General features: G+C 36.0%; 1 protein-coding gene across 2 annotated transcripts in view; it reads right to left on the reverse strand.

Annotated features, from left to right (window-relative positions):
• Nucleotides 1–13,743: 13,743 nt before the first annotated feature.
• The window catches only part of LOC125656014 (uncharacterized), a 36,746-nt gene continuing 33,839 nt past the window's right edge, over nucleotides 13,744–16,650 (reverse strand). For both annotated transcript variants that reach the window (XM_048886583.2, XM_056143744.1), the window contains one exon: nucleotides 13,744–16,154. The gene's annotated coding sequence lies outside the window, so the exon portion shown is untranslated. The remainder of the gene's footprint in view (nucleotides 16,155–16,650) is intronic.

Below are 16,650 nucleotides of genomic sequence, written 5' to 3' on the forward strand. Positions count from 1 at the left end.
TTCAATGTAACTCTATGTAAAAAAAAAAAATATGAATTCTGTGAATATACTGATATTGGTGGAATAGGGGTTTATTTTTCATGTTACTAATTCCTTTAAGATTATAGTACAATCTAATTGAAGTTTCCCAGACCCCATATTCTTGTCACAACTGTAGGAGAGAGATTCTATTGAAAGTTAAAGAAAATGCATGAAGATGTATGCTGAATCAAGTTGTTTGTGTGTTTTATCATTTGGAATGCCCGTAAAAAGTTTTTGTATTTCTGTCCGATATTTCATTTGATATTATAAGGTCACCAATTCCTTTAAAATCATAGTTCCACACAATCATTAGGGATAATGTTAAATCCTAAAGAAAATACATGCAGGTGAGTACTGTTTTAGGCTGTTTGTGTGCTTTATTTTCGGGGAATATCCGAATAAAGTTTTAGTATTTCCGAGATTTCATTTAAAATCATAATTACTGTTTCATATTAGATACATAAAGTGCAATGTTAGCCCTAAATTGTGACCTAAGGCTAGCGTAGAATGAATGATTTTTGTCTTTGGGATAACACCAACCACTGCAGGGACAGTTACATCAGACTACGTTGTCATACGGATAATTTATAATTTGTGTTCTATGTATTTAAAGTAGATTATTGAAGGAAAATGCACACATGATTATATAATATTTGAAACGGGTGTTGAAAGGACGAAATGATAAATAAAAATTGGCGTGATGCGGATTAAAAACATGGCAACAATAACCACAACATATATTGGCAACGGAGCAGCTATTTCAAGAACAAATACTCGTGTGAATATGAACCAGATTTTAAAATCAGTTCCCTTCATCTTCTGTCGAATTTTCGTGAATTTCAACTTCCAGGCAGGGGCGCCCCTAAACTTCCTATTGTAAATTGTTCTTAACTTTATAACCTATCAAACTATCAATAACAACACTTTTAGGGACAGGCGTACCTTGAAAGACTTTATCGCCAAAAGTGAATGTCAAAATCGGTGTTCAAATGGGAAAATGCTGTTTAGGCCAACTTTGATTAATTTCAACAATGAAGATAACAAATTATTAGATCCAGATGAAAATAAATAAAAATCCATATATATGTACGACAGAAAATATCTAAAGATACTACTAGGCTGAAGCTAGCAGCCACTAACTAGCAACCAATAAGGTCATAGAAGCTAGCAGTCATTAAGAAAGTTCATCAAAGTACTGAGAGTACTCAGACGGAATACTAAAAAGTAACACAGAATAAATCAGAATTAAGAATTTTTCAAACAATTAATAAACATATTCTTAATTATAAAGTTTAATACTTGAAGGCAATTGAGCCCATCTGAAAGTTCCTGACGTTACATCACATAGGGATAATGAATGTCAATAACAATTTCATCTTTAAAGAGCCCACGAAAGGGTATGTAGGTAAGAAAGGGGGAACCTATGAGTATCATTTTCCGCACTCGGTTTGGGGTTGTAGGGGTAGCACCTAGGGCATCCCAAGAGTGGGGCCACTCTTCAGATTTCTCTAATAAATGACTATATATAGGGTGTTGGAATAAAAACAACTTGATAAAGGACTAGAGAACAATGACATCAAACATATATAACCTTTAAAAGGTGTAACACAGGCCTTTAAGGACAATTGAGCTCACCTGAAAGTTAATAATTTTACATCATGTAGAGTCTTAATAGTAGCTAATAACAACTTAATCTTTGAAAAGTTCACACAGCGATTATATAGTAAAGAGAGGGGCTGTAGGGATACCACCTGGAGCCTGCCAAGAGGGGGGCCACTATTCAGCCCTCTATTATAATTGACTTAAATGTGTTGGAATTAAAGATAATAATTGAATATTGGGTGATGAAAGAAAATAAAGCTGATAAACGGATGGAGAACAACAAATTCAAACATATGTAACCCGTACAAAAGGTCACATAGGTCTTAAAGTACAATTGAGCTCACCTGAAAGTTCCTAGTTTTACATGATAGCAACTTAACCATTGCAGAGTTCGCAAAAAGAGTATGCAGGTAACGAAAGGGACCCCTTGGGCTATCATTTTCCGACCTCAGTTTCGGTTAGAGGTACTTGTACTACCTGGGGCTTCCCAAGGGTGGGGCCACTTTTCAGACCTCTCCAATAATTGAGTGTAGGGTGATGTAATAAAAAAAAAACTGATAAAGGAGTGGGGCCATTTTTCAGAATTCTCTAATGATTGAATATTGAAGGATGAAAGAAAATAAAGCAAGTATACAGGTACAGAACGACAAAGTCAAACAGATAGAACCCCTAGAAGGAGCAGATAAGCTTTCAAGGGTAATTGAAAACACCTGCAAGTTTTTGATCTTACACCATTAAGGGTGATAATGGAGACTTATAACAAATTAATCTTTGAAAAGTTTGCTAAAAGGTTCTACAGGCAAGAAAGGAGACCCCTAGAGCTATCATTTTCCACCCTCAGTTTTGGGCTGCAGGGGTGCCAGCTTGCGTTCCCAAGGGTGGGGCTACGTTTGAAACATTTCTAATAATTGACTTTAAAGCAATACAAAATGTAACTGACGGCATTTTCAAATATCCAATGATGTACTAAATAACACCTATCAAAATAACTAATATAATCCTCAAGATCTGAAGAAAACTTCGGCAAAAATAAACAAGAGGATATTGTTTAAGAGCACACCTACTAGCTTTTCGTATATACCACCACTGCGTCGTATACAATGACATAGGAACGATGACTGCCGAACATAATCGGGTTGCTGAGGCTTAGTCTATTTTCAGACTTCTTTAATTATTGACCCTGGTGAACTTTATTGACGTCGAATTGCAGGCCATAAACGTATATCTATGGGTGATTGCACATTTTTTGTTTCCCTGTAGTGTGCTGGTATGTCGCTATTTTGTCAGGATCTTTCAATCTAGTTAATGTTTGTCAAACCGTGGGGATCCAAGTTAAGATAGGCCCTCAGTACCCCTTGTTTATCGTAAGAGGTGACTAAATAGGGCGGTCCATCGGATGAGACCGCAAAAAGCAAGGCCCCGTGTCACAGAAAGCGTGGAACGATAAAAATCCCTCCCTGCTCAAAGGCAGTAAACGCCGAGCATAGGCCTAAATTTTGCAACCCTTCGCCGGCAATGGTGACGTCTCCATATGAGTGAAGAATTCTCGAGAAGGACGTTGAACAATATGCAACCAATCAATCAATCAATCAATTGAATTAACTTGATTGTTGGTTAAAGAGGGGCCAATCCACGTTGATGTATGGATGCTGACACCGGAGCGCTCACCAGCAAAGGCCCACGATATTGGCATTGGACACTGGCAAAGCAGTGGAATGCTCGTTGGACGAGTCATCGGGAAAAGGGAAAAACGCGCACTCTCTTGTGTGCGTCGTTTAAAGAAGGGATGAAGAAGTTCCGAGTGCGGTTCCAGGAGGCACCAGAGGAATACAAAGAATTTTAGTACTACATCATTGTAATGGAAGAAGACGAGTTTGAGGCCTTCTTCATGGCTGAGTCATGTGTCCCAGACAGGTTTGAATTCCCCTAGGATAGTTCAGTGCCAGAGCTGAAAGCGTTTAGTGCAATGGACCTGGAGGATTCACCAGATCAGGATGAATTACCTGTTCAGAAGTGAAAATGAGATGTTTGGGGAATTTCCGGTGGTAGCAACGCAGGGACTTCCTCGATCAGGGGAGAAGAGTGGGTTGGAGGTAGTTTTTGGCCAAGTAGAGGACTGGGGGTGGGGGTGGCATGACCTGCAAACATGTTTCTGGGTCTATAGAGACTTGTTTGCACCTATTTACTACAATATTTGGTAAATTTAGAATGTCTGCACATGAGCTGTTGATAGAAATGGGTCGATACTCAAACATAGCAAGGTCTCAATGAAAATGTCAGAAATGTGATTTAAACGAAATTGAAGAGGAATATCATTTTGTTCCGTCATGTCCCTATTATTCCGATTTATGAAAAACACGCATTAAACGATATTATTTTACTCGACCATCCATGTTCCAACTAGTGCAACTTTTTTCAATGAGAAACAGAAAAACATTATGTAATTTAGTAAGGTTTTTGATAAAGGCACAGAGCCAAGAAACTTATATGTTTGTCCATTCTCCATATTTGGTCACATTATTCTTTGCACATGATTCTTTTCGTATGGTTACACTCACTAGTATATTGTTACTTGATTATTATATAACTGTATACCAATGAGATGTTTCTAAATGTTTCAATAAACTAAACTAAACCCATTGGGCAATTACGCCCAATCACCTGATTCATGGAAGAAATGGCAATCCAGGGAATGCATCTTCAATTAGTGGTAAGCAAAGGAACCGAGTCCAGTGTTCTGTTCACCATGGTCTATAGGGAGCTTACTCCAAGTCGGCCATAAAGTAACATGACGCCTTTGTGCAGGCTGGAGAGAATTCAAGGATGGGAGGGTTTATAATCGGCCCCGTGGGTATACGCAGTAGGAAATGTGGAACACAGTCCTTATTTTTGTGACTCCTTTAGAGGATCAGATTATGTGGGAATGGAGTTCCTGCCTGGATTGCAAGCATGATATTCCTGGAAGAGGAGGCAGTATCCATGACATTCGATCTTTCTGAGGGAGAAAAAGGAGGTCAAAGTCTCTGTGACCAAGACAGTCCAGGTTTCAGTTGTTAAGTGTTTGCCTTCGTTATGACTCGACATTATATACAATTAGGCATTTTTAGGTGATCCCAATCGCCCATAAAGGTCTATGCGATCCCTTTCAAGGGTTCTGTATGTTTGATTCCATTGCTATCTATCCCTATCTCAGTTTCGTTTCCCTAGGTCACCAAATATTTAATTGCTAGAGAGATCTGAAAAGTAGCCCTACCATTGGGAAGCCCGGGGTGGTACCCCTACAACCCCAAACTGAGGGAGGAAAATGATAGCCCTAGGGACCCCTTCCTGTCCTGCACACTCCTTTTGTGGACTTTGCAAATATAAGATTGTTATTTACCTCCATTATCACCTTTTATGATGTAAAATCATGAATTTTCAGGTGAGCTCAATTGCCCTTAATGGCTTATTTTACATTTTTTAATAGTCTGCATGTTTGATATAATTGTCCTTTAATCGTTTATCAGTTTACCGTTATTCCAACCCTCTTTAATCAATAATTGGAGAGCTCTGAAAAGTAACCCCACCCTTTGGAGGTCACAGGTGGTACCACTTACAGCCCCAAACTCAGGATGAAAAATGCGACCCCTAGATGTCCCCTTTCTTACCTACATACTCTTTTAGCGGACTCTTCAAAGATTAAGTTGTTATTAGCCTACGTACATAATGACTATACATGATGTAAAATCATGAAATTTCAAGTGAGCTAAATTACCCTTTAAGGCATATATGACCCCTATTTAGAGTTTTTTATGTTTGACTTTATTGATCTCTGGTCCTTATCAGTTTTCATTTAGTCCAACACTTTATGGAAGTCCCACGTGGTATCCTAACAGCCCAAAATTGAGGGTCGAAAACGATAGCTTAAGCAGACTCTTCAAAGGATAAGTTGTTATTAACTTCCAATATGACCATACATGATATTTCTATGAAGCAGAATTTATTCACAATTTTCTACTTCAGAGGAAAAATATCTAGCTGTGACATTCAATCCGATATTTAGATGTATCGACGACGCTTTATCTGATCAGGATATAGGGGTCACAGCGGGTGTCCAGGGGTCCGTCTTTGCCCAATTATCTAGTTTGTATTGCTTGTAGGAGTTATGAGATTGATCACTTTTCGTTATCTTGAATTTTCATCTATTAACAATGATGACTTTCATTCCTATGTCGATTCCATATATCCCAGTGAACTCGGAATAAAAAACACCTCTGTTCCATACTTAAAGATATTGAAAATAGATATGAACGGCATACTAGGAACTGAACATTGTGACAAACGGGATATTTTCACCTACTGACAAACAAGTTGATGGTGCAGGATTTTCAACAGTCTCGTTTAAAATCAGTATTTCGCAAAGTCTATGGTCGTTATAACGGTCTAGTTTGTCAATACAACCTGTCATTGGGTCAAATGCTTTCTGACGTGTTTTATACCAATTGTTAGACCGTTTTTGGCATACATATTTTCATTACAGATAGCTCCGTTTACCTGGTTGGGATATGGGGCTCACAGCGGGTATGAGCGATAGACAGGGGTTGCTTACTCCTCATAGGCACCTGATCACACCTATGTTGTGTCCAGGGGTCCGTATTTACCCAACTCTCTATTCTGTATTGCTTATAAGAGTTATGATATTAATCACTTTTCGTTATCTTCACATTTCACAATGTAAAATCATGTACTTTGAGGTGAGCTTAATTGCCATCAAAGCGCTTTGTGACCCCTTTTTCGGTTTTATGTTTCATTTCACTGTTCTTTAGCCCTTTATCAGTTTTGTTTTATTCCACTACCGTAAAATCATTTATTAGAAAGGTCTGAAAAGTGATCCCACCCTCGGGAGGCGCCAAGTGGTACCCGTACAGCCTCAAACTGGGGGTGGAGAATGATAGGTCCCCTTTATCGTTTGCACGATGTTTTAGCTGATACTTCAAACACTAAGTTTTATTATGATCCCATATAATGTAAAATCATTAACTTTCATGTGAGCTCAATTGCCCTTGGAGGCTTATGTGACCCCTTTTAGGGTTCTGTGTTTTTGGTTTCATTATTCTCTAGTTTTTGTCGGTTTTGTTTTATTCCATCACCTTATAGTCAATTATGAGAGAGGTCTGAAGAGAGGCCCTAGCCTTGGGAGTCCCCAGATGGTACCACCCCAGTCCCAAACTCAGAGTGGAAAATGATAGTCCTAGGCATTCCCTTCCTGGCCTGAATACTTTTTTTGGACTCTTCAAAGATAAAGTTATTATTAGCCATCATTAAGATCGTACATGATTAAAATTAGGAACTTTCAGGTGATCTTAAATGCCGTTAAATACCTAATTGACCCCTTTTAAGATTTTATATGTTTGACTTTATTGTTCTCTAGACCTTTATCAGTTTTGTTTTATTCTGACACCCTAGTCATTTATTAGAGAGGTCTGAAAAGTCATCCCATCTTTTGATGGCACCAAATGATACCTTTACAGCCACAAACTGAGGGCGGATAATGCTAGTCCAAAAGGTCCACCCACTTCCTAGCCTGCAAACTCCTTTTGTGGACCCTTCAAATATTAATTTGTTATTAACATTAATTACCTCTATGTGCTGTAACGTCAGGAACTTTCATGTGACCCCAATTGCCATAAATTATGAAACTTAGTAATTAAAGACGTTTTGATTAATAGTTTGAAAAATTATCAATTTTAATTTATTATGTATTACTTTTACGTAATTCGTCTGAGTATCCTCAGTACTTTGATGAACTTTCTTATTGGCTACTAGCTTATATGGTCTTATTGGCTGCTGGTTAGTGGCTGCTAGCTTCAGCCCAGTAAAGAAACTTGTTATAAGAATGTGAATTTTCCCAGAATTTTTCTCCCCTGTAGTATTTTTTCTTTTGTTACCCTGACTTGCTTAAATTATATCTCAACTAATTTTGAACATATTGCCTGTAGTTTCGCTGTGGATGTTGTTGTCTCAAAATGCTATGCAAATATATTAACATGAAAGGTGGAGATAACGAACAGTGATCAATCTCATAACTCCTATAAGCAATACAAAATATGTAGTTGGGCAAACACGGACCCCTGGATATATCAGAAGTGGGATCATGTGCCTAAGAGGAGTAGACTTCTCCTGTCGACAGGTCACATCCGCCGTGAACCCTATATATTGATCAGGTAAACAGAGTTATCCGTACTCAAAATTAATTTACCAAGAATGACCAAACAATCGGTATGAAACAAGTCAAACAGCATCTGACTCAATGATAGGTTGTATTGGCAAATTAGATTGCTATAACTTTCGTAGAATTTGCTAAATGCTGATTTTTAAATGAAACTGTTGAAACCCCTGCATCATCAACTTGTTTGTCAGTAGACTGCCTCGATTTAAAAACTGATCCTACGCAGAACAAGCTGATGTCTTTTATTCTGAGTTTCCAGGGATATATCGAATCGACATATGAATGAAAATGAGCATTGTTAATAGATAAAACGTCGGCGACATATCTAACTGTCGAATTGAAGGCTACAGCAAGAATGTTTGTCTTCTCACATAGAAATATTTTGATAATCTCTGCTCCGTGTGAATATAAAAACGTGTCAGCTAACAGTTGTGTTTGAAAAAAATCTTTAAACACCGCTGTCGTTGGTCATTTTCACTGTGTGGATATACTGATCTACATTGTAGTATAACAAAATCTTTGGAATTTGCATATAATGTACCAACTATACAGGGGCCATTGCATTATCCAAACAGTTCTGATAAACAGTTTTGATGACAGCATGTCTTTATTGAATACCATAACTTGATCAAACAAGTCTAATAGTACAAGTTTTTGAGATATTTTTTTGAAAAAATATGCATGAATAAATACAACTACCTAGTGTATTGAAATTGCTTCGAAAGTTTCAAATGTATCGGGTATTGTTATGTCTGGTGGTGTTAATGTTGAGAATTTGCTGGATTTTCACAGTTCAAAACTCTTCGTTTGCATTGATAAAAAGTGCTCGATTTTGCTTCCACATCCACCCACGGAAAGATGCAAGTCGTGCAAGGAACGAAACGGAACGCTTTGGGGGTGTAATAACAAGGTTTGTATAACGTATCTGTACATACATGACATTCAAAGTGAAAGAAAATAATACTGAGTTTGAGGTTTGTACGTATCGTCGCATGGTGCATCTGATGCATCAAAATTGGTACCGTATAAGTTTTACATGGCAAATAGCTGAGTCCAGCATAGCCTAAATAGTCTAGTCCACCTTATTAAGAGCGATTAGCCCAAACATTCAACCTATTAGTCGCATTCTATCCTCCTTTTGGAGTCGTAGGTAGTCAAAGTTGAGTTAATGAAAAAAATAATGATAGTACAGACACTGAGGCGTACTATTACACCACTTGCACGAAAGGGTACGAAACGATTCTTGCACGAAACGGTGAACGGTTTGCACAAAACGCAGAACGATCTGCACAGAACGGTGAACGATGAACGATTCGCACGAAACACTTTACACTAAAGGCTGACCACATTGTAGGCGTGGCTTGCATTATTGCTTATTGCTTATTTTGGAAATAAAAGAAAAATATGCAAAAATCGTATCGTCATGGAATATTGATTAATCAAATTTTATTGATTCATTGGTCTATTAAACTTATTGGACCTGAATATAAAATGATTGTGTCTGTTTCCTATTTTGGTACATTCATTCTGAGTGTCTTTAAAATACATTTACTATTTGTATATTTCAAGCCTCTTCCCAAACATAGATGTTAAATAAACCTATACATTTATAAGCGTGTATGAAAACAGATCAAATTATGTTTAAAGAAATCTCTTGTTAGGAAAGATTCGTTTTGGGACGGAGATAGGGTTATGAACAGTCTGCATGAAACAATAGGCAAGACCTGCATGCTTCGATTTTTCGGCATTATTTGTTTCACCCTGGGGTTTGTTTAAACAAGGAATAATTTAATGACTTATGAACACGTTGGAATAAACGAAAATGAATATTTTTCAACTTCGGTACTAAAGGAAAAAGCTGCATTAGTTGTATCGGCATGGGATATTGATTATTCAACTTTATTTGTGCATTGCTCTATTGAATTCAATGAAAAAGTCGCGCTTCTTTCGCTAGTTTGTACATTCAATTTGAGTACGTTAAAATACATGCCTCTTCTCAAAGACAGATGTTTAATGAACCTATATATTTTTACATACGTGTATGACGACAGATAAAATGATCAAATGATTAAAAAACAATTTTCATCAGGTAAGACTGGAACATATTCTCGGGCATGGGGGGGGGGGGTGTTGTTGCATCTATACATCGTATTAACCAGTCGATAAGAACATGTCACCTTGGATAAGAAGAAACATACAACAAAAAAAAAAAACATAATCAAAATCTGATTGAAATGGATTTAGAAATAAATCAAACATATAAATGAGTAGATAAAACAAATAATAACTCAATACAGTAATGATCAATAGATACGCAAGTGGATTTAACATCGAATTTTAATTAGATTGTTGCATTTGCCTCAATTTTGAACCTATAGAAAACTGCATTCATTTTTGAGAGACAAATGACAAAAACACCTCTGTTGTCATATATGAATTGCCCCCGCCGATTTTCACACCTTCTTTACGAATGTTAATTTCAAATACCCGATTAGCTGACCTCTATTGTGTTAAAAAAAGCACCTTGGCATTTGCGTAGAATATGAAATTTTGTATTATGCTGACAGTTCCATTTAAAAATTTTGATGAAAATACTGTTTTATTTAAAAAGAGAAACCTGATCATACAAATGTAACGAGGAAAGCTAATTATTCCTATATACAAAACAAAAAAAAACTACCGAAGGCAAAGATGTCTGCCAAAGTATCTATTTTGTATTGCTTGTAGGAGTTATGAGATTAATCACTGTTCGTTATCTTCACCTTGCATATACAAGTCTCTGCACTTGCTAAAAACTACCAAGGGGATAAAATGGTATCGGAATAATACAAAGCATGTAAAATATGCACAGAAGCAGGAAGAAAAGAAAACTATTGAGAAAAAGGGTTAATTTTACGTATAAATTTAAGGTTGTGAATGATCGGAAGAACGAAAATGACGCTTCATGTAAAATTGACACATTTTTTCTTGATGATAGGAACATAAATTGATATTATTGATACTCACCTGTGGCCCTTTATTACAAATGTTAAATGAGTATATTTTCGTTCAAGGAAATGTGAATAGATGCAGGAGAAAAAGAAAATATCTCAACCATTTTAGGTCATGTTCGGTCATTTTTCAACCATGTAAAGACTTTATTGGCTTTAGTTGAAGTGCCAAAAATGTTGACGTACGCATGGCGCATCCGGCCGTATACAGTGAGGGTTCTTTACAGTGTCAACGTACCACGATGAGGGACCTCCATTTTTAAGGGTATAGCAAACTACGTGATTCTTTTAATGCGGAGAACTTTCAGAAGAAACAGTCTTTAAACGTCTTATATTTGACTTTGCACCGCGAGATCAAGAATTAAGATAGGTCATTGCAACCAGTAAAACCTAGATAAAAACGTCCATAGTTCGAAACCATTGTACAACCTACCTCTAGGCAGCCGTCTGAAACTCAAAAGGTAATATCCATTAAAACTTAATCCAGGATCTATACAGATCTACTTAACGCCGAATAGTTATACGGACAACGGGTGCTTAATTAAACATTACTCTTTACGAATTGATTCGAGTCTGTATGGTGGTACAGCAAACGTATATCTCTTAACAAATTTCCAAGATATTCTGTAACCCTTTAAGATGAAGGAGTTTGGATTTGATCTACTCTCAACTTTGTACTCTTTACGGGATTTATGATATCTTATTCCACCTCTGATATATCCAGGGGACCGTGTTTCCACAACTCTCTATTTTGTATTCCCTAAAGGAGCTATGAGATTGATTGCTGCTCGTTATATTCACCTTTTCTTGAGATTGTTCAGTTTTCACCTTTTTATGAAAAGCAACCATAACAAAGGAGATTGAACAATACGTTGACCAAATACAATAAGTCTACTGAAAACTAATACTGAACACTCGTACATGGATAAGACAAAGTCACACTGAAATAAAGTATTGAAATTTATTGAGTTGAAACTGAATACAAATAAAGTAGAAATTTTAAACCAGGTTTTGCTTTAACCTAAGGTAAACACGGGCGCTGAGCAAATTCTGACTTCTGTTGACGATTATGCCAGACGATGTGCTAAATATTAAAATGAAGAACTTGATACCTTGACAGAGTGGATTAAAAGCATAAGAGAAATATCAAAATCCAGTATTGGACAAATCAAAACAAAAGTACGTACCATATATCCTTCTTAGTTAACCAGAAGCGATCAAAGCATTGTATAGGTTAAATGATGGATATGTTTTGGTTCCAACAGCCCTTTTAAAAGACGAAATTTTTTAACACCATGCTTCAGTGTTAGACACATTTAATAGCCCAGTCAACGAATATGAATTACCATACTTATACTGAATTCCCAAACTTCACAAAAACCCTTACAATGAAAGATACATTGTTGGGTCGATTAAATCTTCTACCAAGCCCCTATTTTTGCTCATCACGAAGTTATTAACAGACGTGAAGGGGAAACTGTAAACTTACTGCGTCACAACATATGCCAGCAGTGGTATAAATCAAAAGTGGATTCTAACGAAATTCCCCAAGAACTTTTAGTAAATTTTAAATCGCAAAACCTTTTTGCAAATCAACAGCATCAAAACGTATCACTTTTCAACAGTTTAAACGACCATTCATCATGATAAACTAAAGACTGAACTTTCTGACGTTATAAACGGTTGCTACCTCAACAAAAAATCGAAGAAGGAAATATCCGTATCCAGTTATCAGTCATCTAAAACATTATTATGTTTAACACGGTAACACCACCCTGATTCCATGTACACGTACTCTGAGGTTGAAATTTTAAAAATGCTGGAGTTCATCATTGACAATATCTTCGTAGTCTTTGGCGATCAGGTCTTTTAACAGTATGTTGGAATAACCGTAGGAACAAATGGTGTTTCTTTATTAGCTGACCTGTTTTTATATTCTTATGAAGCAGAGTGTATTCAAAAATTTCTATATTAGAAGAAAATATACCATGCTGTGGCCTTCAACTCGGTATTTATATCTACCGATAGCGTCTTATCTATTAACGATACCCATTTTTATTCATATGTCGATTAGATATATCACCATGAACTCGAAATAAACGACACCACAGTCCGCAACATCTGCTTCGTACTTATATATTTTATTGAAAATAAATATTCAAAGCAAACAACATTGTGACAAACATGGTAATTTCAGTTTCTCCATCGTCAACTTCCCATATCTGTGTAGCAATATTCAAGAATCACCTGCATATAGTGTTTATATCTCTCAACTTATTTGATAGACAAGAGCTTATTCTGCTTATGGTCAATTTTCATATCGAGGTAGGACACTGACAAACAAGTTAATGTTACAGGGGATTCAACAATCTCGTTTAAGGTCAGCATTTTCCAAATTTATGTGGCCTATCTTTGGGTCAAATGACGTGTTTCATACCAATTGTTAGGCTGTTCTTTGCAAACTGATTTTGACTACGGATTACTCTGTTCACCTGTTCTAGATGTAGGGCTCGCGGTGGGTGTGACCGACTTAGAGGGGGTGCTTACTCCTCCTAGGCACCTAATCTCACTTCTGGTATATCCAGGGTCAGTGTTTGTCCAAATCTCTATTTTGTATTCCGTATAGAAGTTACGAAATCGATCACTGTTCGTTATTTTCACCTTTGATTGTACTGTTCAAGCTATATTGATATATTTTAGTCGACGCATGCGCTATATATTTTCTAATTGAACCACCGTATGCAGATCTGCTTTTTGTCACGTAATTGATGCATTCTTGACTATTTTCAAATTGCACACCAATATTCCGTAGGAAAATGCAATGATTTGAACTGTTTATTAACATGTGTATAAGTGTTGAAAATCAACGTTCATGATATAGTTAACCCATTTCCATTTTTGAGGACTAAAGTACAAGTGATAACCATATTTTTCTTTTATTAAGAAAAGCTTACTTGAGCTAGAATTTACAATTACAATACAGGTATATCACAAAAAATGCACACTCTTAAATGAGTCGTTCCTAGCAAAAAGGACCCTTATCTTTTAAAAAAAAAATATTTTTCAAAAAACGTCATAATGAAAAAATGTGAAGTCATTTTTGAATACTTGTAAAGAAAAAGGTCATGGTTACCCATCAGGAGTTGGTTGTCATCTTTTATTGACTGTAATATTTTAAATGACAATCATCATTGCTCTAATATTTTGAGGGATATTATCTATAGTTCATAACTTCGAACTGATATACTTAAGGGCCCTTTTTGCTAGGAACGGCTCAAATGATAAAACTGAAAATAGTATGTATAAACTGATGTTTCGTAGTTACATGCCCTGATGAAATGATATTTCATCAAACTGAGATAAATCAAAGACATAAAGCATTTTTAATCGAATTACAAAATGGATTGCAATTAGATTCAACTAATTAATCTTATATAATTTTCTGTTAATTTGACTGAACATCGAGATCAGCTAAAGTATTCAAAAATGATTTTAAAATGATAATAATAATAAGATAAAATAGTACCATATCTAACAAAAGATCTAAGGGTCACAATGTTCATCTGAATCAATTAATCTGATACTGCTGTTCTTGAAAAAACTGATGCTTTTTTTATAAAAGATATTTTACCCACTCTATTCCCACGAAAAATCGTAAATCCATAGCATGACTCCATCTAAGCCAAACATTGACATAACTTAAGCCAACTTAAATCCACATATATTGATGTATCATCTAAACTATACTTCCCGATGTTAGGTCTAGCCTAACCCCATAATCCATAATTTCATGATTTTCAATTTCCCACCCCATACATTCTCATGTAAAACTATTGTGACCCATATCTACCATCAAAATTTACCTGCTTTCATAAAATTACGACTAATCATGGTCCTACTACTCATGAGAATAAGATTTGTAAAAAATAAATGTAAAACTTTGATCCCCTATTGAGGCTCCATCTTATCCCGGCCAGGACTTGAATAAACTTGAATCTGAACTGCCTGATGATGCTGCCATACTTATATTACTAATCATGACCCTGTTATTCTTCAGCAGAATATTTTTTAAAGTTTTGTCCTAATATTCCTAGTAAAACTTCCAATGCAATCACTATTGTGGCTCTACCTGACTTTGGGAGCACTGATTTGGAAACAAAATGATTTTGCACTACCTGGGGATGCCTGTCTACCAACATGATTCATCATTAGCTGTTCATAAGAAGACATTTCATTTGATACACATATAAAATTTTGATCCCCCATACTGACTTCAACCAACCTCCGTGAACCGCAAATTGAACAAACATGAACTTTTACAAGCTGAGGATGCTTTGTTATTACTGATATCAATAATCATGACCTTGCTATTTTCTAATATAAAACGGGGATCCCAAATTGGGGCCATCATCCAATCTACCACACCATGACTTGCACAAACTTGAAACTGCACAATCTGAGGACGCTTGTATATGAAAACCACTTATTAAGGACTTGTTCTTCCTCATCAGAATATTTTAAATATTTTAAACGAGATTTTTTTTACATATTCACCTCTAAATCGCATCGCCACAGTCGTTTGAATAATTTTGAATTTACATTCTTTAAGGTGTATTTCACGTAAATTTGGTCTTTTCTGGTCTAGTAGTTCTTGAGAAGATTTGTTTTAAAAAAAGAATACCCATTCATATTTTAACAAATTGTGAACATCGTTCCTGAACTTAACATACATACTTAGAACCCAAGGACTTTGGATAACACTGGTCGGCCCAGTGGTTTTAGAAATGAAGATGAAAGTGTAAAATGTTTACGGACGGACATACGCAGAGATGGTATGACTATCAGACGGACGGACAGGTAGTCACTTCAATAGACAGGTGAACTAAAAATGGAACACAGATTGGCGTGTAAAACATGGAAAAAATTTCTATATAAAGATGAAACACAATTCCATGTACAAAATAATTGAAAACAATTTCCTTGAAGAGAGCTGAAAACAATCTCCATGTAAAGATTGAACACATTTCCCATGTAAAAAACAAATGAACACAATCTCCATGTGAATAAGAATAAAATACAATTAATTTGTAAAACAAAACTAAAACATTGCATTTTAAAATAAAATAAACTTTCAAGAATAACAATCAGATTAAATATGTATGTAACACATATGTATGGTATGCATCCCAATTTCTTGATTCGCCAGCATTTCCATGTAGTGTTAATCTAAATATTGCTTGCCATCGAACATCAGCACAATTTACTTTAAAACATCATCGCATAAGGCTACAAAGTCGTTATCTTCAAAGGCTATCCTCCCATGTATTCATATTCTGTAAAACAGAACTTTTGTCATGTATATCTTTATACTAAAAGTAAACACACATGGTATGGTACAAGGAGTTCAGAGATATTCACTTCATAAGAACACATCAATCTGTCCCGGTATAGCTGAATGTGACGGACGCTCTACACATGTCAACCAGCACGATACTCATGGATCACAATGCTCACATTAGTCACCTTGTCCATACATAGATACTAAAGGATAGCATTAGCTTTAAATATGTAGGGTAGATGGTTGATATTGCACTTCGTAAGGATATTTCAATAGGAAGTTTGTAGATCGTTCCAATGAGGTTCTTCGGAATATCTTCGATTTTTTTCCTATATATATATATGTGAGCCTGCCTTGCCACTGGGTGAAATACAAATAAACAAACTTCCTCCCAGAGTATGCTGGACTACTTGTTGGCATTATAGCATATGTTAAAAGATTAAAACCATTAGAGGTGAAGATAACGAACAATGATCAATCTCATAACTTCT

Source organism: Ostrea edulis, chromosome 7 (assembly GCF_947568905.1).
Source record: "Ostrea edulis chromosome 7, xbOstEdul1.1, whole genome shotgun sequence".
Classification (NCBI taxonomy): domain Eukaryota; kingdom Metazoa; phylum Mollusca; class Bivalvia; order Ostreida; family Ostreidae; genus Ostrea; species Ostrea edulis.